Source organism: Tiliqua scincoides, chromosome 3, assembly GCF_035046505.1.
Source record: "Tiliqua scincoides isolate rTilSci1 chromosome 3, rTilSci1.hap2, whole genome shotgun sequence".
Lineage (NCBI taxonomy): Eukaryota > Metazoa > Chordata > Lepidosauria > Squamata > Scincidae > Tiliqua > Tiliqua scincoides.
In genome coordinates, this window is record NC_089823.1 from 27,275,919 (window position 1) to 27,298,712 (window position 22,794).

The window sequence follows — 22,794 nt, forward strand, 5'->3', positions numbered from 1 at the left end:
TTACTCTCAGGTAAATGTGTACAGAATTGCAGCCATAAGCGTTTTCAGATACAGATATCTTGTTTAATCTGGGAGAGTAGCAAACCTCTGTTAGTCTCAGTGATGTTCAGGTGTGGTACGGGCTACTCGGACTGCAATCCTATACACACTTACCTGGGGTTAAGTTCCACTGAACTCAATAAAACTTAGTGTTACTGGCCATGCTTTTTACATGTGCACATGGTGAAAAATGCACGTATGCACTGCTGAAACAGAGACGCCTGCATTGGCTCGGTCATGTCGTGAGAATGGATGATGGCCGGATCCCAAAGGATCTCCTCTATGGAGAACTCGTGCAAGGAAAGCGCCCTACAGGTAGACCACAGCTGCGATACAAGGACATCTGCAAGAGGGATCTGAAGGCCTTAGGAGTGGACTTCAACAAGCGGGAAACCCTGGCCTCTGAGCGGCCCGCTTGGAGGCAGGCTGTGCAGCATGGCCTTTCCCAGTTTGAAGAGAAACTTGGCCAACAGTCTGAGGCAAAGAGGCAAAGAAGGAAGGCCCATAGCCAGGGAGACAGACCATGGACAGACTGCACTTGCTCCCAGTGTGGAAGGGATTGTCACTCCCAAATTGGCCTTTTCAGCCACACTAGACGCTGTTCCAGAACCACCATTCAGAGTGCATAACCATAGTCTTTCGAGACTGAAGGTTGCCAACAACAGGTGAAAAAACAGTTGTGTACAGGGACCCAGTGTGTTGGCTAATGGCCCATCTATGTAATTTGGCAGTGAGAGGAAAACAGAAGCAAAGGTGAAGATGCACTGACTTTTACTGAAAAGCGCTCCAAGAGCTCACAATGGGTTTTGAACTGGGAATATTAAATCTGTGCAAGGGGAACCTACCACTAACAATTACATGTGGTTAAACCCTAAAGAAAGCTGTTAGAAGAAGGAGAGAAGAGGAGAGAGGATAAGAATGGAATTCCTTAGAAGGAAAAGGGGCAGAACAAAGGGAAAGCGTGGGGAGGAGGAGAGAAGGGATGTAGGTAAATTAGTTCTGAGGTTTTAAGGGGCCCAAATCCATGGATTTCAACATCTGTGGATCTCGGCATCTTTGGGGGTTCTGCGAATGGGACCACTGTGAATTCCGAGCCAACCTGTACAGTAAATTGTTGAGAATTGTGTCAGTTCTGATGATCAACAATAATGTTTGTTGGAAGTTTGAAAGGAAACAGGACAAAACTGGTAAAATATCCAGTATGTTCACTATGTTTCGGCCATGTGTGTAGTCTGCTCACATATGCAGAACAAGCTGCATTTGCATATAATTACAGTTCATTTTGACTGCTGTATATATATAAAGTTTGTTGACCAGGACAATTTTAATTATCACCTAACTAAAAACATCAAAGTGGTACAGAGCAAATAAAGACCAAAACAGAACTGACAAAGGAACTGATCCAGATGTGTGCAAAACACAAACACTGTATGATGATAATAATAATAATAATAATATACAGTATTTATATACCGCCTTTCTTGGTCTTTATTCAAGACTTTATTCAAGGCGGTTTACACAGGCAGGCTTATTAAATCCACGCAGGGATTTTCACAAATTGAAAGAAGGTTCTCTCTTTCAAGAACCACCACATTCAAGATGTTACGCTCCGATCTGGTTTAACATTCTGGCCTCCATCCTCCCACGCTCCGAGCAGATGGAACAGCTCAGCTGCAGCTTGCCAGCTGCTTCAAGGTCGCACGGTGCCGGTGGCCTCGAACTGCCGACCTTGTGGATGTTAATCTTCAGGCAAATGGAGGCTCTACCCTCTAGACCAGACCTCCTGCCTATGATATGCTAAGAATTGTCTAGTGCAGTGTTTCTCAAACTGTGGGTCAGGACCCACTAGGTGGGTCGTGAGCCAATTTCAGGTGGGTCCCCATTCATTTCAATATTTTATTTTTAACATATTAGACTTGATGCTACCATAGTATGTGAATGCATCTGGGGAAATGTTATAGATCTGTTCTTTTAACAGGCTATTGTGTATATGATAGTAAATGGGACTTACTCCTGGGTAAGTATGGGTAGGATTGCAGCCTAGGATTGCTAAAACTATTCCTGCTTGATGATGTCACTTCCAGTCATGGCATCACTTTTGGTGGGTCCTGACAGATTCCCATTCTAAAAAGTGGGTCCCGGTGCTAAAAGTGTGAGAACCACTGGGTTCTAGCGACAATCAAGGATTGTGCATCTCTGATTAGGTTAACCTAATCGTCAGGGACAGTATTGGGGGAGTACAGTGTCTGCAATCAAGCTGCTGGCTCCGTGCTAAGATACCATATGGAAGAAAAAGCATGAAGCGTAAAGTTTAAGTTGGAAATTTAAGATAAGTATGTGTTAATATTGTCCCTGGCTTTGATTGACTGATTTGGCTAAAAGCCCTGGATACACTGAAGGCATTAATGAGAAACTTTTTAAGGATGTTGAAAGTGCTCTTTATCTTTGTAGTGGAATAAATCGGTCGTGGATTATAATTATAAATATAATTTGGTGTGTGGACTAAAATCCAGAATTACTTGTGGACATAATTTTTATTAGACTTAAAAGAGTTTTGTCTCCTTGAGACTGTTTCTTTCGTTTTGTTTTTCTCCATTAATCACACTGTTATCTGTAAGAAAAATTCAAAGTATGTCTGACTGAAAAAACATGGTGGAAGTAAGGAGAATAAAACACTGTGGACATCTTGTGGATTGAGAGAAATTGCAAGATGGAGCCTGTTCCAGATATTTGGACTCAAATGATCCTCAAAAATTTGCAAAAATTGCTCACAATGAGGAGACAGCAGTTGAGTTGGTCCTTGCAGATTCAGGCCAGTTTAAAGACTCTCTCTCAACAGATAGATGTGTGCAAGGAGCAATTGGAAGGTGTGAAGAAAACAGAAGATAAACAGAAGGAGAAAGCAGAAAAGATGATGGTGAGGGATGAAATCATCTTCAGAAGAGTGAATACAGAAATTAGAAGAGTGGAAAATCAACAGGATCTAGAGGGGATGCTGATGGAGATTGAAATAGAGAAGATGGACAGAGTAACATGGGTGCACAAAATACAAAATTGTTGGAACAAGAAGAAGAAAACATATCCCAGTTAATTGGAAGAATGAACATGCCTTATACAAGAAAGTGTGGGCTTATTGGATTCTGTTATGGAGATAAATTATTAAAGATATTAACAGGAGAAAAAATGGAAAGAAAGAAAGAAAAAGAAACCTGAGGGTTAAAGAAAATTGGAGGATTTTATTTAGTTAATAACTGGTTTAAATTTACTTAAAAATAAATATATACAAAATTGATATATATGAATTAGAATGAATTAGAAAAAATAGCAGGAAATGTTAGCGTGTGGATGAATTGTTTTATAGGTGGTTATTATGTTAAAGAAAAAAATGTAATCAGATTAGAGAATTAGATTGGAGAATGGTAAAGAACATATTATAAGAGATTGTTTTTATTATAATTTGGAAATTAGATTATTATTTGATATTAATGAGCAATTGAACTAGTTGAGATGATAAAAAGTGAATATTTAGAAAATATATTATAGGGAATTAGGAAAAATCTATATTTCATATAAGAAATATATAAATGAGTAGAAGAATTAGAAGTAGATGGAAGAATTGTTTTATATGTTATACTTTGGTAATTAGATTTTTTGTTTTAATATTAATGAGTAATTGAAGTTTATGTTTGATAGAAAGTGAAAATTTAGAAAATATAGTACAGAGCATTAGGGAAAATTTAGTATATATTATATAAATAAATGGATAAACTAATAAGAGGCAGAAGTAGATGAGTAGTAGATTAGGAGATACAGTATGATTAATGAGTAATGGTATATGGTATATGGTATTTAGCACTCCTAAATGTATGTTATATGTTTGTATGTCTCTGTGTGTTAATTAAAAATAAATAAATAAATAAGAAAAAAAAGGATTGTGCAACTCTGCGTAGAGTTATGGACACCTAAAACAATGGATTTAAATGAGCTTAGGCAAACCCAATTCTATGTAGTATTTTAGCCTTACACATGCAACACGTCACTGTAGAGAGGCCAGAAGATGGTGCCAGAGTAGTGCACACAGCACATTTGTTCAGTTCATTTGTTTGCATTCAGGGTCTCCTATCAGACTAAACTGAGATATTAATGACTGGGTAAGAAACCAAGTGTGTTGTACTGCACATCCATGGTTTTGCTTTTTTCAAAGAATCTCACCTCTAACCAACATTTTAAAGGGAAAGGATCCACTTGGTTGAAACTAATTTCTGTTGAGGCTTTCTTTTTGTCTATATGTGACATCTTTACTGAGTGCAGGATTACTGCAACATTAATTTGAAAATTATTTTAGATTGATTTGAAGATTATTATAAATGCAGAAGGAGTTGTCTATAACATTCTTTTTCCTGTCCTTTGAAGGCTTATCTTCTTAAATCTGGCAAGGCTATTAATAATAATAATAATAATAATAATAATAATACAGGTATTTCTATACCACCTTTCTTGGTCCTCAGATTTCTCCTTAGACTTTATTCAAGGCGGTTTACATAGGCAGGCAAATTAAATCCCCGTAGGGATTTTTACAATTTGAAAGAAGGTTTCTATCTTTCAAGAAACCACAACATTCACATGTTTCTTTCTTGATCTGGTCACACATTCTGGCCTCCATCCTCCCATGCTCAGAGCAGATGGAATAGCTCGGCTCAGCTTGTCAGCTGCTTCAAGGTCGCACGGTGCCGGTGGCTTCGAACTGACGACCTTTGGATGTTATCTTCAGGCAAATGGAGGCTCAACCCTCTAGACCAGACCTCCTGTCATACAAAAGTATTACTGTACTTTTGTAACTCAGAGCATATAAATCCAATTGAGCTCAGTGAAATGTACTCCATTGAACACAGTGGAACTTACTTCTGAGTAAAAAACAGATGAGATTGTGCAATGAGCAGTTTTTCCCTTCATTATCATTCCAGTTGGTTCCTTTGAGCATGTGCAGAGCGCCCTTTTCATTGTTAAATAACATAACCCACACTTCCTCAGTCATTGAATGGAAAGTCATAAGGACATAAAGTTGCAGCTGCTTCAGTACCAGTACTCTCATTAGAAGTATGTGTCTAAAACCTCTTAATATGTCCAGCCTTTTATTTTTATTATGTGTATTTAACTGCTGGTGCTTTTCATTATTGCTTTTACTGCTGCTAGATAATGTAGGGATTGTATTGGTTTTAATCTAATTTTTATAAGCGCCCTTGAAATTTTAGCACGGTCTATGTTACCATTCCCACCACCCAGATTCCTGCTAGTTAGGACTTTTCTCTTATGTTGTCAGGTTCCTGTAAAATAAGGAAGGCATATAGGAACTGATCTGTATAATAAATTATGGTGGTGGCATAGCAGAGTGCCAGGAATTCTTGAAAATGACACTTGGTAAGCAGAATGGTTTTAACAAGATGTAGAGGTGTTTTAGAGGTGTTTGTTTCTGGGAGTAAGATAGGATTACAGTCATGCAGCCCAATCCTACTGCAGGGCAGTGGTGGTCTCCCCTGCGATGGACTGCTAGTTTGTGACCATTCCAGGGCACTCAGAATTCTGACCTGGACCAAGAACTAGCTCAATCACAAACACAACAGGTGGTGGCGAAAATGCTGCAATGTCTCCCTTCTCAGAGCACTCTTGCCCAAAGTTGTGGCATAGGTATTTTCCTAGGAGGCTTTGTATCATGATACTAGTCCGTTCAATAGTGAAAAGATTTTGGATTTGACCTTTTCCCCCCTGTAGGTATTGATCAGTTTTGCTGCTCTAAACTAAGAGAAATAAAAATGAAGAGGGAGATAAAAATGAACCTTTGTGGATTCACAGGGGAATGGCAAAAGCTAGTACCTGTTGCCAGATCACTCCTCCCTCTCTCAGGGCTGATCTGTTAGTGTTTTTTTGTGGGAAGAATGCTTTCTGACTCTTGAGATATAATTTTGATATTTGATAATACAGGTTGCCCCTGTTATCCACTGGGGTTCCATTCTGGAACCCCTAGTGCAGTGTTTCTCAAACTGTGGGTCGGGACCCACTAGGTGAGTCGCGAGCCAATTTCAGGTGGGTCCCCTTCATTTCAGTAGTTTATTTTTTAATATATTAGACTTGATGCTACCATGGTCTGTGGTTGCATTTGGGGAAATGTTACAGACCTGTACTTTTAACAAACTACTATGTATATGCTTTTAACAATGACAGTCAATGGGACTTACTCCTGGGTAAGTGTGGGTAGGATTGCAGCCTAGGATTGTTAAAAATGTTCCTTGTTGATGATGTCACTTCCGGTCATGACATCACTTCCGGTGGGTCCTGACAGATTCTCATCCTATAAAGTGGTTCCCGGTGCTAAATATGTGAGAACCACTGCCCTAGTGGATAAAAAAAAAAGTGGATAAAAAAAGAGGAAAAATAGACTTAAAGACCGTCTTCCAGGTTTCTTGCCCCTCCGTTGCTCCTAATGGAATAAGGTCGTGCCTCAACATCCACAGGGGTTTGATTCTGGGATTCCCTCTGATACCTAAAATGTGTTAAATAAAAGTAGTCTAAAAAAATTAAAAAGTGCATCTCTTTACAATTGTGGTTTAAAAACAGCTTTTCTTACTGTTGTAAAGAGAGAGCAATTAGAAATGCAAAGGACCCCCTGCCTTTGCCTGGCTCAGCTGAAGAATGGAATGATCTCTTTATGACTGTCTTTCTACAACAGTAAGAAAAGCAGTTTTTTTAAACTGTGATTTTTAAAGGGATGGATTTTTCCCCTCTTCTCCAGGGATCAGCACATTCCTTCTTTTTTGCAGTGGCCATTCGTGTTGAGTCAAATCGTGTATAAAAAATCCATGTATAACAAGGTTGGACCTGTACTGAACACAAGTAGTTCAGCGTCTTATCTATTACTTACATCAAATGTATATTTTGTAACATTTGCTATTGCCAGTGGCAAAAGAACTTGTAAAATATCTCTATACAGTCTAATAAAATAATAATGCTGTATTCATGCCAAATTCTTTTAATTCCCCTGGCACATATACGTACCTGGCTGTGCTGTTTAAAAGGATACCGATCAAACTTGAAAACATCATTATTTTGAAAAGGGTAGTGATTAAACTTGGAATCATTATTATTTTGTGCTCACGCATACACATGTATATATACACATAAAAACAAAAAAATGTTGTATAGAACATCTAAATTATGGTATGCAACCACTGTGTCCTAATGTTACTTTGTGTGAAATGATTTTCTTGTAAGTTATTTCTGAGTTTTAAAACATTCATAGATAGAGAAACCTCTTGGACCAATTTTAATTTTTTTTTAAAGATGTGTGTGTATTTTATATGTTAGATGATTACTTTTGAGAGTTGGCAGTAATATATTGCACAGTAGTGTAGATGACCTAAGTTCAAGTATACTGTTATTTTCCCTAGGTAGTACAGATGGTTCACAAATGCAAAACAATACCTTTCGTCTCCAGGAAGCAAGCAAAGAAGCACTGGCAATTAACTCCGCTCTGGCTAATCTACAAAACTATGCCAACCATGTTTGTAAAAAGCACATCCCATCATTAACCTGACTAGGGACAGAAGCTGAATTTGTTGATTGAGGTAAGATTTAAACCTGTTTGTGGATTCATGGTTTCAGCTGCATTTGTTAAACTGTTTTATTGCCTGCATTTCAATACTGAATTAAAAATATGTATTTTTACATAAATATTTGTAAAATATTTACAACGTAGGGTAAGGTTTCTGGTTAAATACGCATACATTTTTGTTTGTGTAAGATGGCCTCTTGTTCATGTAAGAGGTAAGGATTGTAAGGATGTAAGGATTATGAGGAAAAAATAACCGAAAATATAGATCATGAATATTGGTATGTTGGAGGAGAGAGGCATGTGTAATACTGTGCCTATGTGATAACTGCAAGCAATGGGAAAAAAAATCTCTTGATGTAAAACAAATAATGTTTGGTTTATGTTGTCTGTTTTGGGATACATATGCCCCCTCTTTTATGTTTTGTGGGATGCTTTGTTTCACTGTAGACTTACTGCTCTGGCATGCACAAGGTCTCAAATAAGATGTACGTAGAAAGGTCACTCTCATCCTTGACTAGCTCATGGAATTGATGGGGCAAATCCAATTATATTATAAAAACAAATCAAAGCACTAAAATCCCACCAAACAACTGCTTGACATGTAGCATCCTGTAAATGGATGACTTGTTAGTTTTCCAAATAGCCCCATACTTGCATTGGGTGCTTTTGGAGTGGAGGAGGAGGAGTGAGCAACACGACCAAGACTGCATATAAGTCATGACTGTCAACTTTGTGATAGTAGATGCAAAAGTACTGAATGAGAGCTACCTGGAGGGAAGTAGTTCTAGGGAACATCAGTAGAAAAATGAAACCTAGGAGAGCAGGCATGCTGTAATCAGTTATAACAGCTGCACAATGTGTGTGTTTTCTATATTAAAGTCTCCTATGACATCATCTGAGCATGGGTCAGAGGTGTATTGAAGCCTTAAATCCCTCCACAGTCAGACTCTGTGTACCTGCCCTGAAGAGTTTAACTTGGGTTAAGGGGGCGTACTTCTGGTCTGGAATCTTACACTGATCTTGCTCTTTCGGGTTCTGCCTAGCTTGTTGCTGGTGTGCGGGCAATGGGGTCTGTGAGATTCCTGGTATGGAATAGGCTGGTTCTTCAGTATACAGTGGTGCCTCGCAAGACAAATGCTTCGCACACCGAAAAACTCGCAAGACGAAAGCGTTTTTGCGATTTTTCCTGGTGACTCGCAAGACAAATTTTTCTATGCCATGCTTCGCAAGAAGAAATTTTTCTATGGCCGTGCTTCGCAAGACAAATTTTTAAAATTAAAAAGTTGAAGTTTTGTGCTTGAAATTTTTGAAATCCTCTGTACAGTATGTATGCCTTTAAAGAGCACTTAATAAACACTTTGTAAACCAAATTTGACTTTGTTCTGACTTTTTTTGCCCATAGGAACACATTAATTAAATTTCAATGCATTCCTATGGGAAACTGCGCTTCGCAAGACGAAATTTTCGCAATACGAAACGACTTGCAGAACGAATTAATTTCGTCTTGTGAGGCACCACTGTACTCTGCTTCTAATGGTGCTTCTGGGGGCTCCTCTTCTGCGGTTTCTTCAGGCTCTGGCCTGACTTGTTCTGCCCTCTCAGGATCAAATTCACTACTTAGAGCCTGGATCCTGGTACTGTATGTATTTCTGTTTGCTTTAGCCACAAGGATGTTTGAGCTTGCATATGCAAGCCATCGGATAAAACTTTTACCTGGTTCTTGTTAAGATAGAAATTTCCTGTAGGTCAGACTGGAAGATAACTAAATTGCAAGTAGGAAAAGTTCAGCTTTAATGACTGAACTTTATTTTTCTCCTATGTTTGCTCCATAATATTGCAGTCTTTAGTTGAGACTGTTGCACAGCACTTTTGCAGTTCTCTCTGTTTAAGTAGGAAGAGTGTATTATTTGTTTATTTTAGAGATGTCTAACCTTTCTCTTTCACTCTTGTAGTGGCTGCCAGACAGCTACCAACAAATATTAAAACATAAACACAATAGGAATAAACTAAAAGCAACTCATGAACATAATAAAATAATAAAAGCTGTCATCAAAATCTTCCTCCTCACAGGTGATTGGTGTTTCTGTCAGTATTGTAAGGGGGAAGGGGCACAGTCTCAGTTTAGGGAGTCAGCAGCAACTGGGGGTGTAGTGGGATGGTAGTGGCTAGGATTAGAATTAAAGTATATGAAACAACAACATGAAATCCGTGCTTCAGCTAATTCCTGCTTATTTAAATTGCAGTGTCTAAATAAAGTGCTTGCTTGTCAGAAAGGAAAAAAAATGCAAAATCACTCACCAAATGTGTTGATATGCCTTATGGCGCAATCTGAAAGTAGCACTGAGCTGATGCAACCATCCTCTTGCCAGCTTAGAGCGTCACAAATGTGCTGTACAACTTGCACTTGCATCTACTTGGGAACTGACTGGGTCAGCGCAAAGGCCCTTGCCAACTCAGTAGCACAGGATTCCAAACCTGCGTCAGCTGGCACAGATAAATTCATGCCAGGTGGCATGGGGAGGGTGGTAGGAGGGCAGTCTGGAGGCAGGGAGAGGGCAGAATTCGAGGAGGATCAGGCCCAGGAGGGGGGCAGGGTCACTGGCAACAGCACACGCCATATCCTAACCTTCCTCCTGGCCTGCCCAGTGTTACACCAGGCTTCCTGGATCTGCATCAGCTAAATAGCTGGCACAGATCCAAAGAGCCCCATGGGTTGACTGGGTCTTTACCCAAGGGAAAAATATATCCTTTTACTCCCAAGGAGACCTCCAGCTGGCTCCTAAGCTGCATTGGATGCCATGCAGGTCATATGGCCTGGCTGCACCAACACAATTTAGGATTGGGCTGCCTATTATTTAAATTTCATTGTATATTTCGAAAGCAAAGACATAGAGTAGGTGTTCAAGATAGCAATGTAGCTGAGTTTTGTTCTGTTCTCTAAAGCAGAACAGCATGACCTCTCATTTTTTAAATTTAAGCCATTTCTGCCCAACGCTGCATATGTACAACATGGACCAAATGCGTACACCTGTGGGCTGGGCAAAACTGGGTTTAAGCATTCTTTCAGTTCCTGAACAAGTTTCCTAAGAATGTAAGAATAAGAGGATTATTTTATCTCCACCTGAATAATGAGTTCCTAGACAGAAACAGACACTGTTTTTACTCTTAGGTTATTCTGAACTCTGAGCTGCCCCCCTTTAGATCATTTAGGAACAGAACTATAAATCTTGAGCAAACGCTGAAGTTAAATTTGGTTTGAATTTTCACTCCCAGTGTATAAAAACAGATCTAAAAAGTGCCAAGTGATTTAGAAATAATTTTTTCTTGTGTTTTTACAGTCAATCCTTTTTATAAAACGTAACAAATATTTATCCATAATGGATTTTATTAAGAAATTGCAAAACTTGATAATTGTGGTTCCACCACCAATTAAAAATTGGCATTGTTATATATAAAGTTTTTCAAATAAAAAGGGCAGAGTCCGTTTATATCGCTAAATAAAGGTTTCCTATCTCTCAAAAAAGCTCACAATCTGAAAAGCATGCAGAAGAAACTCCAGCAAACAGATACTGGAAAAGATACTATGCTTTGCTGAATAGGGACAGTTTACCACAGATATAAGAGTAGCACCATTTTTAAAAGTGTTGCTTTGCCCAGTTAGGAGCGTCATGACTATGACTAGCTTGGATCAGACATTACTTTACCTGGACTTATGCATTGTGGTGGAATAAGAGTGAACCTTTCTGCCCCATTCACTGGGTGTGCCTACTCTTCCAGAGACCCACATGCAGACATAACATTTGAATAAGGTATACGTATCTAAATCTTGTATAGTAGTTCATGAATATTTTGAGGACAATCAATTATGTTTTTCAAGCTTACGTGTACTGTATTTAGTACTACAGTACAGAAAACTGTACCCAATTTTCCAGGGCTGGTGCAGCTATGCCAATGGGGCGTGTGCCTCATCCTTTTGTGGGGAGGCAGTCATAGAGGACTCCTCAATGTTAGGAAACATTTGTTCCCTTACGTCCAGGCTGCATTGTGGCTGCACCGGTGCTGGAAAGTTGGATAGGATTGGGCCCTCAGTCTTTTCCCTACATGATTTCTCTCCTTCCCCCCACATGTAGGGAGAAAGTAGCAAGCCATTATTGTCAAACAACATGGGAGAAACTTAATGAGGAAAAGAAACAGTTAAATTGTGTTTTCCCACTCATGGGGGCGCAAGCCACATCTGTGTTGCATAACTCAATGCCTCCTTGACTCGCCACCTTGATCACTCTAATTATTAGGAGGGAAAATGGGATATATGGATCATTTAAATAAATAAATTAATTAAATGCTATCATGGTGCATTGTAAGAGGAGCTTCAGATATGGCCAAGCCTGACTTATTCATGAGATCAGCTGAGGTGGTTGCTTCAGGCACCAGGTTGGCAGAGATTGCCCACCATCAGCCCACTCTAATCAGCCTATCAGCCCACTTCCACTGCTGCTTCTCCCCCCCCCCCATTCTTTGCATTGGAAAAGGAAGAGGAGGCAGAATTGAAGAGGAAATTTGAAGGGAAAGGGTGGTGGGCAAGAGTTTCTCCCCTCCTGCACACATGCTCTCCTGCTGGAGAGTCAAGGTGACACACGTTGACACGTATCAGTTTGTCTTCCATTCTGCCCTCCCCCCTTTCTTTTCTAATCCAGAGAATGAGAGGGACTGAGGCTGGCACATCACCAAGTTAAATAGGGCAGCACTTGGCACTGGGAGCTCTTATTCCAGACCTGGGTGTGGTTTTACTCTGGCTCAGATATAGCCCAGATTTCTGTTACAGTTTGAATTCCTATGATAAATAATGAGTTTACAATTGCTAGGAAGGATTTATCATTTGAGAAGAATGGTTGCCAAGGTGGCTGAGGTGGTGCTGGCTGAGGTGGATCCATGGCCAATTCCCTTTGCTGAGTATGCATGGACTCTCTACCAGAAAGAGCTTCTTGCCACCTGTTTGCTATAGTCACATAATTGTGAAGGGCAGTGGTTCTCACACATTTAGCACTAGGAGCCACTTTTTAGAATGAGACTGTGTCAGGAACACCGGAAGTAATGTCATGACTGGAAGTGACATCATCAAGCAGGAAGAGTTTTAACAATGCTAGGCTGCAATCCTACCCACGCTTACCGAGGAGTAAGTCCCATTGACTATCATTGTTAAAAGAATATACATAGTAGTTTGTTAAAAGTACAGGCCTGTAACATTTCTCCAAATGCAGTCACATACCATGGTAGCATCAAGTCTAATATGCATATTTGGGGCATTTGGTGGGGTGCTGTGAGATACAGGAAGCTGGACTAGCTGGGCCTATGGCCTGATCCAGTGGGGCTGTTCTTATGTTCTTATATTAAAAATAAAATACTGAAATGAATGGGGACCCACCTGAAATTGTCTCATGACCCACCTAGTGGGTCCCGACCCACAGTTTGAGAAATACTGGTGTAGGGTGTTGATTCAATGAGGAAGGAAAGGGATTGTGGAGTAGTTGTCAGAGTGCTATGTACTGTATAAGATTTATCATGTGCCTAGTGAGTGATCAGGCCTACAAGGCAGCAAGCTTAGGAAGCTGCAAGAGTGTGGTTTCTATTAGCCAAATAGGGGCCCAATCCTATCGAACTTTCCAGCGCTGATGCAACTGCAATGCAGCCTCAAGGTAAGTTAACAAATGCTCACTTACTTTGAGGAAGACCTCCTTGACTGCTCTCCTACTGCAGGATGCAGCAATGCCCTTTTGGCACAACTGTATCAGCACTGGAAAGCTGGATAGGATTGGGCCCTAGGTCTCCAGGATTAGAGATTTGGTTTATTAGGGACAGAGTCTGGTAATATTGGGGACAGGAAACTTCTCAGACATTCAGGGAGTGATATGTCTGCAGCCCTGGGGATGGTGATTACCTAGCAACTATCATGTATATGCTAAGCAAGCCACAGATTAACCACATTAACAGCAGAACTCACAACACATCCTAGCTGCTAAAAGTAAATTGCAAACTGTCATAAAAGAGATCACATCAAAAAGAGAAAAACAAGTCATGACATAAAGGTTTGCAAATTTCTCTGAGGTTTGAACACAAGATTTAAGCCCCACAAGGTACAATTGGTTTCATTTGGCAGATGTTGCTGAAATGCATTATTTTAAAAACGCTCCTGGGAGCAGAATTTGCCTGCGCAACACATATTTGTGGCAGTTGGAAAGTTATAGGAAATTGCCTACAGGCTTGAAACCTGGCAGCAAGACTGCCTGAAACCTGTGTTTTTGTTAGGTAATCATCTCTTTGTCTTGGTTTTTAAGTTAGCAAGGCAAAACTAAGGTTCAAACCTAATGCTCTCAAAGAGGCAGATTACACACTAGTTTTGAGCCTGGAAATTATTCAGTGCTACTTCTGTCTGCCTTTCATTCTCTTTCCCCTGCAAGTTTCTCCTCTTTCTCCTCCTCCCCAGCCACCCAGTTCAACAAATTCAATGGTGTTGACATGGAGATTTGCTGTCTACATCTGTTGAAGTACAAGTCAAGCCTTATTATCAGCGGATTTTTTTATCTGTGTATCTGACTCAACACTGGTCTCCCAACCTGCACTGAGCCAACCATGGCTCAACCTGTACCCTTCAAATGCAAGCTGGCCCTCCAAAGCTTTCTGAGGCCTTTAAACGTCACTTCAGGTTTTACCAAAAAACTGGAAGTGATGTTCCAAGGCATGCTGGAGGCGTTGGAAATCATGCTGAGGGCCAGGGAGGCCACAGGTGGCCTCCCCGGCCCTCAGAATACCCTCTGGATGTGACTAAGGCTCTACTCCAGTTGCGTTCAGAGAGTTGATGCACCAAGACCCGTGGATTTGATCCACAGGTTTTGGTATCTGCAGGGGTTCTGGGAATGGAAGCCCCCATGGATACTGAGGCACGACTGCATAGGCTGTTAATTGCATGTTATTTCACTTCCAGAAATTGAACACACAGGGCCCAATCCTGTCTAACTTTCCAGCATAACTGTAGCTGTGCCAGCAGGACATGCATTGCTTCCTGAGTGGGGACAGTCACAGAGGTCTCCTCCTTGAGTCTGCACTGTGGCTTATATAATTGTGTTGAGCTCTGCATATGCAGATATCCCATTTCATTTTACAGGGATGGGAACTCAAGTCAGGTGACTCAAACTTGAATCACAAAAATGTGCATTTCTTGCTGACTCGTGGACTTGTGAGTCGCGCGTGTGGAAGACTCTGAAAAAACACTCGAGTCAAGGGCCCCTTGACTTGATTTGTACAATGGCATTATAATATTAGCTGTCTTATTCTCAATACCTTTTCTAATGATTCCAAGCATGGAATTAGCCTTCTTTACCACCACAGCACACTGGGTCAACACTTTCATTGAGCTGACCACAAGCACCCCAAGATCTCTTTCCTGATCTATCACAGACAGCTGAGAACCCATTAGCCCAATGGTTCTCACAGATTTAGTACCAGGACCCACTTTTTAGAATGAGAATCTGTCAGGACCCATCGGAAGTGATGTCATGACCGGAAGTGACATCATCAAGGAAAATTTTTAACAATCCTAGGTTGCAATCCTACCCACACTGACCCAGGAATAAGTCCCATTGACTATCATTGTGAAAAGCATCTTCACAGTAGTCTGTTAAACGTATAGATCTGTGACATTTCCCCAAATGCAGTCACATACCATGGTAGCATGAAGTCTAATACATTCAAAATGAAATATTGAAAGGAATGGGGACCCACCTGAAACTGACTCGCGACCCACCTAGTGGGTGCCGACCGACGGTTTGAGAAACACTGCATTAGCCCATATGTAAAGTTTTGATTCTTTGTCCTAGTGTGCATGACTTTACATTTACTTACATTGAAATGCTTCTGCCATTTTGTTGCCCAGTCTCCCAGATTGCAGAGATCCTTCTGGAGCTCTTCACAGTGTCTTCTGGTCTTACCACTTGGAAAAGTTTGGTGTCATCCGCAAACTTGGCCACATCGCTGCTTAGCCCTGTCTCCAGGTCATTTATGAACAGATTGAAAAGCACCTGTCCCAGACAGATCCTTGGGGAACTCCACTTTTCACTTCTCTCCATTGTGAAAATTGCTCATTGACACCCACTCTCTGTCTCCTGGTCCTCAACCAGTTCCTAATCCAGGAGAGAACTTGCTCTCTGATTCCCTGACTGTGGAGTTTCCTCAGCAGCCCTTGGTGAGGGACTGTGTCAAATGCCTTCTGAAAGTCCAGATATACTCGTATAATATCCGCAGGTTCCCCTGCATCCACATGCCTGGGGAACATGTGGATATTACCCACATGCCACATGCCAAAGAATTCTAAAAGGTTTGTGAGGCAAGAATTACCCTTACAGAAGCCATGCTCCCTCAGCAAGGCTTGTTCATTTCTGTGTTTTAAGATTTTGTCTTTGATGAGGCATTCCACCATCTTAGCTGGAACAGATGGTAGGCTGACTGGCCTATAGTTTCCAGAGTCCCCTCTCCTTCCTTTTTTAAAGATTGGTGTGACATTTGCTATCCTCCAATCCTCTGGCACCGTGGCCGTTTTAAGGAATTTAAGGGATATTTTAGTCAAGAGATTGGCTACTTCATTCTTCAGTTCCTTAATAACCCTTGGGTGGATGCCATCTGGGCCTGGTGACTTATTGATATTTAATTTATCAATTAGGTCTGTAATCTCTTTTAACTACTATCTGACTTAATTCCTTAGTCAAGAGGGGCGGTTCGGGCAGCAGTATCTGCCCGAGGTCTTCTGCTGTGAAGACAGATGCAAAGAACTCATTTAATTTCTCTTCCATCTCCAAGTCTCCTTTTATCTCCCCTTTCCCTCCCTCACCGCCTAGCGGGCCAACAGCTTCTCTGGTAGGTTTTTTACTTCTAACACGTTTGAAGAAGTTTATTAATCCCCTTAATATTGCTGGCCATGCGTTCCTCGAAGTCTTTCTTGGCGTGTCACCTTCTTATATTTCTTTTGCTACAGTTTGTTCCTTTTTATTCTCCTCATTAGGGCAAGATTTCCATTTATGGAAGGAAGCTTCCTTGCCCTGAACAGCCTATCTAACTTGGCTCACTAGCCATGCTAGCATCTTCCTAAACTTAATTGAACCCTTCCTCTTTTGCAGTACACACTTTTGCTGGGCCTCTATTACTGTTTTAAACTGTTTCCACTCACTCTGGAGAGATTGGACCCTCTTTACCTTCCCTTTCAATTTCTTCCTAACTAGCCTCCTTGTTTAAGGGAAGTTCACTCTTCAGAAATCAAGGGTGTCAGATTTGTTTGGCAGTCTTCCCCCAACATGCATGGTGAAACTAATCACAGCTTGGTCACTGTTTCCCAATGGCTCAGTAACATTCACATCTCTAACCAGGTCCTGAGTACCACACATAGGGTCACCTGTCCTCTGGTGGGCTCCATGACTAGTTGCTCTAAAGCATAGTGATTTAGCATGTCAAGAAATCCAGCCTCTCTTTCATGACCAGAGCACAAATTGACCCAGTTGAAGTGAGGATAATTGAAGCCCCCCATTATTACAAGCCTGTCCCTCCTTGACACCTCCCTGATCTATCTCCTCATTTCAAGGTTTCTGGCCTGGAGGACGATAGCATGCCCCCAGTATTACATCGCCCCTTGAACTTGGTAATTTAACCCACAGCGATTCTGTGGTGGAGTCTGACCTGCCTTCAATCTCTACTTTGCTGGATTCCACCCCTTCTTTAACATAGATGGCCACCCCACCACCATCATGCGCCTCTCTGTCCCTCTGATAGAGTTTATAACTGGGATTGTGGTATCCCAGCCCCTCTTTTTTCCATGGCGGACTTTTTAAAGGGGATGACTCAACTTTAGAGTCCTGGAAGGGTGACTCAGCAAGTGCCCCCGTTATGACTCATTTTCGAGTTGTGTTGAAGGGGGGTGGTGACTCTAGACTCAACTTAAGTCAAGCCGTGCTGAATTTGCCCATCCCTGCCGTTTTATCTGCCCTATTCATTCAGGAACAATGAATTCCTGTTTCATTGGAAACAATTCCTGTTTCCAAAATTCTTTCAAAGATGGAAAAGATTCTGTGATCTTGTCTTTGATATTCCAATTAGAAAAATGGATGTAGTGTTTGCATAGGTGTTACGATATCAGTTCTGTTGAAAAGAAGGGCCTACTGAATGTTTTCTGTTGGAAATGTTCCATAGTGTTCAGAATGCATTGTAAAAAGGAAGAAAGCATTTTTATCAATATTTGAAATCCACTAAGCATGAATTCTTGCTGTGAACTTTCTCTGTTGTAGACCATGTCTGATTGCTTTGATCTGAGAAATGTCAATTCAAAATACCTCTTTATTAAGTGTGTATGCATCTTTGTTAATATTTCAGCGTGGACTGAAGACCTTTTTATTTCAAAAAGCTTTTAATTGCTGACAGGCTGGCTGGCTTTCTTTCTCTTTTGGCTCTTTTATATTAGAATCCACGGGGCTTGTTTTAGATTTTTTAATTATGCGCAACTGTTTTAATTATTGTTTTTAATTGCTATTTTTGTATTTTTAATTGTTGTAAGCCGCCTTGTGTGCCCATGGGGCAAAAAGGCAGGATATAAATTAATAAAATAATAATAATAATAATAATAATAATACCTTAATTCACTTGCCAGTTTAATTAAACAGGAATTGAACATCAGAAGGGATTCCCTTTGGTTGTGGTTTTGTATTTTAAACCCCATCATTAAGTGTAGGCCAAGAAGAGACAAATTAAAAATTTCCTCTCTTATGATAAGCCTGGTTTCAAATAGCAATAGGAAGGGGATTTTTTCATGGCACCCATTTATTTGTAAACATTTCCAACCTCATCTTCTCAAGTGGCAAGAACACAAAAGCACTTCTTGAGTCATTCAGTCCAGCTGCTAGCAATCAAGTGCTTGGCTGCCTACCTGTTCATCCTTTGGCCAGCCAGTGGTGTTTACTGCTGTTCCCATTCAGCTGTAAGATCAGGCTCAGCTATAACCAATTTTATTCTAAAATGATGTATGGAATGTTACTTTGCTGGAATTGAGAATTATTTGTCTGCATTCTCTTATATTGTTTGTGTTTTTTGTCCAGTAGGCAGATGGTTTTGTTTTTAATTCTTCTGACAGTGTTAAATTTCCCCCCCTCCTGGTAGGTTCTTTTGAAATGTGCTCTGACAGTGCTTCTCTTTGCCTGTAGATAATAGAATTGAAAAATTGTTCTTGGTTTGTGAAACATTTTTTTTCAGAACTCTCATTGCTTTATGGTAAAATAGATAAATTATGGATAGTGAATAGGGTAATGAACTTGCCCAGAGATACCTGAGTTCAAATAGCCAACCACTCAGTCATCAAGCCTCATGGGAAGCCTTGAGCAAGTCACTATCTCTTAACTGTCCACGTGAGTTCATAGTGATAATAAATTGGAATATCCCAGTAATTTTCAGCCAGTGGCTGGTTGAATCTTTGGACATAACCTGTGAGATGTCAAGGTTCCCTGCTGAAATTATTCATTTAACTGAGAGCATCATTTGGAAACTCAAGTCTGTTTGGCAAATTGAAACTGTTGGAGCCAGCTACCCTAAAAAATGACTGTCCCTCAATTTAGCTGCATCAGTGTATGTTTTTCATGGGGAAGGGGAACTGTTGTATATGTCAATGGTTCTCAAACTGGTGGGTCGCGACCCACCAGTTCATGTAATGCTTCCCCCATCCCTTTAAGGGGCAGAGGAAGGGGAGGGAGGCAGCAACGAGATCCCCAGGATTGCGTCACTAAGGGGGGTGGGGGGTGCTTTGCACTTTCTTCAAGAAGGCAGGGCTGCAGCAGGCTGCAGGAGGTGCGGGTAGCCCTGTGCAGCCCTGTAGAGCGCTCCCCGAGGCTTGGAACGTTTGCTAAAAGCGGGCACAAAGCACTTCCCTTTTGCAGGAGATGCTTTGTGCCCATTTTTAGCGAATGTTCCAAGTCTTGGGGAACGCTGCGCAGGGCTGCCTACACCTCCTGCAGCCTGCTGCAGTCGTGCCTTCTTGAAGTAAGTGCAAAGCACCTCCCTCACCGACGTGATCGCATTGCTGCCCTAGCCCTTCCCCCGCAAGAATTTACTGAGGGAGTAAAGCTCCCTCAAAGTTTGAGAACCTGTGGTATATGTGATTTACCCACAAGATTTTACATGTGTGCTGGGGTGGCATGTGAGAAGCATGTTGCTGTATGCGCTAGTGAATTATGTGTTACTGCAGGGCCAATCAGTGATCACTACTGGGGTGATGCCCCCACTCTTAGGAATCGCCACTGCAGCAACAGTTATTCCCAACAACAATGGGGAAATGACAAAACACATGCACAAACTCCATAGCACCCCTCTCCTACAGAAGCTACTGTGGCGTAAGTAGCAAAGGGACAGAAGAAGAGAACACCTTTTCCAAGACTGGCCAGAAACACACATTGCTAGGCAAAAGAAGAGGGATATGCATATCCGGGACCTACACTGGCCATTCCACAAAGCTGCTCTTCCACCACTCTGCCACAGCAGGAGACAGGCGGGGGAGACAGCACTTCATCCATTATCACTGCAAACAGTCACACCTGGCTGGGAGGCTGTAACACATGGATAAATCACAGTAGCAGACCTGCCATTAACTCAGTTGCTCAAATGCCCTGGCATGGAGTTCTGCGCCTCTCTAGGACCATGTAGAAGCCTGCTGGTTTCCCAAAAGCACAGTTTAAGACTGTGAGTGGGTGAGACTTGGTGAGTGGGGGGGCGGATTCATGTGCGGGGGGGGGGGTGGGATCTCAAAGGGGAGCGCCATTGTAGACCTTTGCCCCAGGTGCAGGGCTGAGGAAGTCCACCACTGATATATCAGATAGAGCAAAGCATGGGCTAATCATTGGGTTGGCATTTGACACAGGGTACTTACTTCATTTCACCCCTCTAGCCAGCCCACACATACAGGTTACCTGTTCTTATCCGCTCCCCCCCCCCATACCAGATTTCATGGATACTCAAAATTGCGATCTTTGACCCAATTAACCCCTCCAAAGTGGTTAGCTCCCCTCCAGAGAGCTTTCTGAAGCCTGGAGAGGCAGTACACATCCCCTTTGGAGGGCTCAGGTAGATCCAAGTTTGGCTCAGTGCTGATCCAGGGGACTTGCACTGAGCCAGATCCACGGATGTATAATCTACAGATAAACAGGCTCCACCTGTACTTAATGTTTTTGCATCATTGCTGGCACCTTGTTGGCATGACATGCTGCCCTCCCTATTATCCTTCAGTTGTCTGCCTCAATTACTGTGGCAGCAGAAAATAGGGGGCTCATGACCACTGAGGAGCATCCCTCCCACTGGAACCTAAGGAGTCAGAGAGTGAGGATGCTGCGGACCCTGAGAGAAGAAAGGCCCCTCCCATCCTGAGACTGGCTGGGGTAAGAAGCAGTGACAGTGGCGTCACTAGGATTCGCTTCACCCGGTGCAAGATGCCAGTGCGTTGCCCCCCCATGCAGTAGGTGGGGTAACACCCCAGGTGGTGGACGTGGTGATGTACCATCACTCCACTCCCACTCATTTTTTGGCTGTACCTTTTGATAGAACAAAGATAGAACACATTCTGCATGAAATTACACATTGATTGATATATAACATGATGGTATTATTCTTCCAAATTATGATTTTAGTGATTTTGGTCACTGGTGGTGTCACCCCCCCCCCAGGGTGTCAACTTACTAACACCTTATTGCAGCAGTTCTCAAACTTTTAGCATTGGGACCCACTTTTTAGAATGACAATCTGTCCAAGACCCACCAGAAGTAATGTCATGGTGGAAGTGACATCATCAGGCAAATTAAAATAAATAAGTATAAATAATTAAAGTAAAACAAATAATTCAATAAGCAGAAGCCAGCCCTGTTCCACCAAGTGAATTTCCTCTGCAGTATGCCTGCAATACCCCCCCCCCCCAATGAGTAAGATTTTCAGCCCTACCCAGTGCCCAGTTCACTTTAAGAACTTATGTTTAAACCAGATCACTGTCAGGATCCACCTGGCTTTGCAAGTCTCAAAAAAGTTCACCTTATCAGCTGAAGCCTCTGTTTTGATCCTTTTTTATTGGGGTGGGGGGAGGCTGCCTTCTGGAGCACTTGTTTATCTCTGGTTCCATCATATCAGGACCATTCTGGTGGCTTCACATTCCCCTTTGCCTGACCTGACCACCAGCCAAGGCATGTTTGCTTACTCATGAGTAAACCTGACTGTGAGGCTTAGTTTTGCTTTCCATAGGGCTCAATACATTTGCTTGGTGAGAGGGACTTCCTTTTCAGGTGTTTTTGGGGCTGCATTCATTGGATCAGGACCATTCTAGTGTCGTTGGATTCCTCTCAGCCTGCCCTTTCCAATGGACTAAGGCAGGGGTGCCCTGGCCCTGGGCCACTTGCGGCCCTCGAGGCCTCTCAATGTGGCCCTCAGGGAACCCCCAGTCTCCAATGAGCCTCTGGCCCTCCGGAGATTTGTTGGAGCCCACACTGGCCCGACGCAACTGCTCTCAGCATGATGGCGACTGTTTGACCTCTTGCGTGAGCTGTGGGATGAGTGCTCCCTCCACTGCTTGTTGTTTCACGTCTGTGATGCAGCAGTGGCAGTGAAGGAAAGGCTGGCCTTGCTTTGTGCAAAGCCTTTTATAGGCCTTGAGCTATTGGAAGACCTTCATTCATTCATATAAGTTCATCTTTAATATATTCATTTATGTAAACCTATGTAAAATTATTCAAATTTTAAAAGTAAATTAATTCTTTTTTCCCCCTCGGCCCCTGACGCAGTGTCAGAGAGATGATGTGGCCCTCCTGCCAAAAACTTTGGACACCCCTGGACTAAGGCAAGGTCGCCTACTCATGATGCATATCATATCAAAGATATGAACAGGTTGCCTACTCATGATGCATATCATATCAAAATCTTAGGGTTTACTCTTTAATCTGTTTATATTCATGCTGTTGTATATACAAGAACTTGTGCTGTGCTTCTGTTGTTACAGTCAGGTGATCAAATAGAAGCATATGCAATACTAACTCAAATACAGCACAGCACAGCCAAGATGAACCAAAATAATGACCAATGATAGAATCTGTATACTG

General features: G+C 41.8%; 1 protein-coding gene across 1 annotated transcript in view; it reads left to right on the top strand.

Annotated features, from left to right (window-relative positions):
* Nucleotides 1–22,794, top strand: part of FRY (FRY microtubule binding protein) — a 256,079-nt gene that overhangs the window by 14,510 nt on the left and 218,775 nt on the right. Inside the window, exon 2 of the mRNA XM_066620128.1 lies at nucleotides 7,482–7,658. The gene's annotated coding sequence lies outside the window, so the exon portion shown is untranslated. The remainder of the gene's footprint in view (nucleotides 1–7,481; nucleotides 7,659–22,794) is intronic.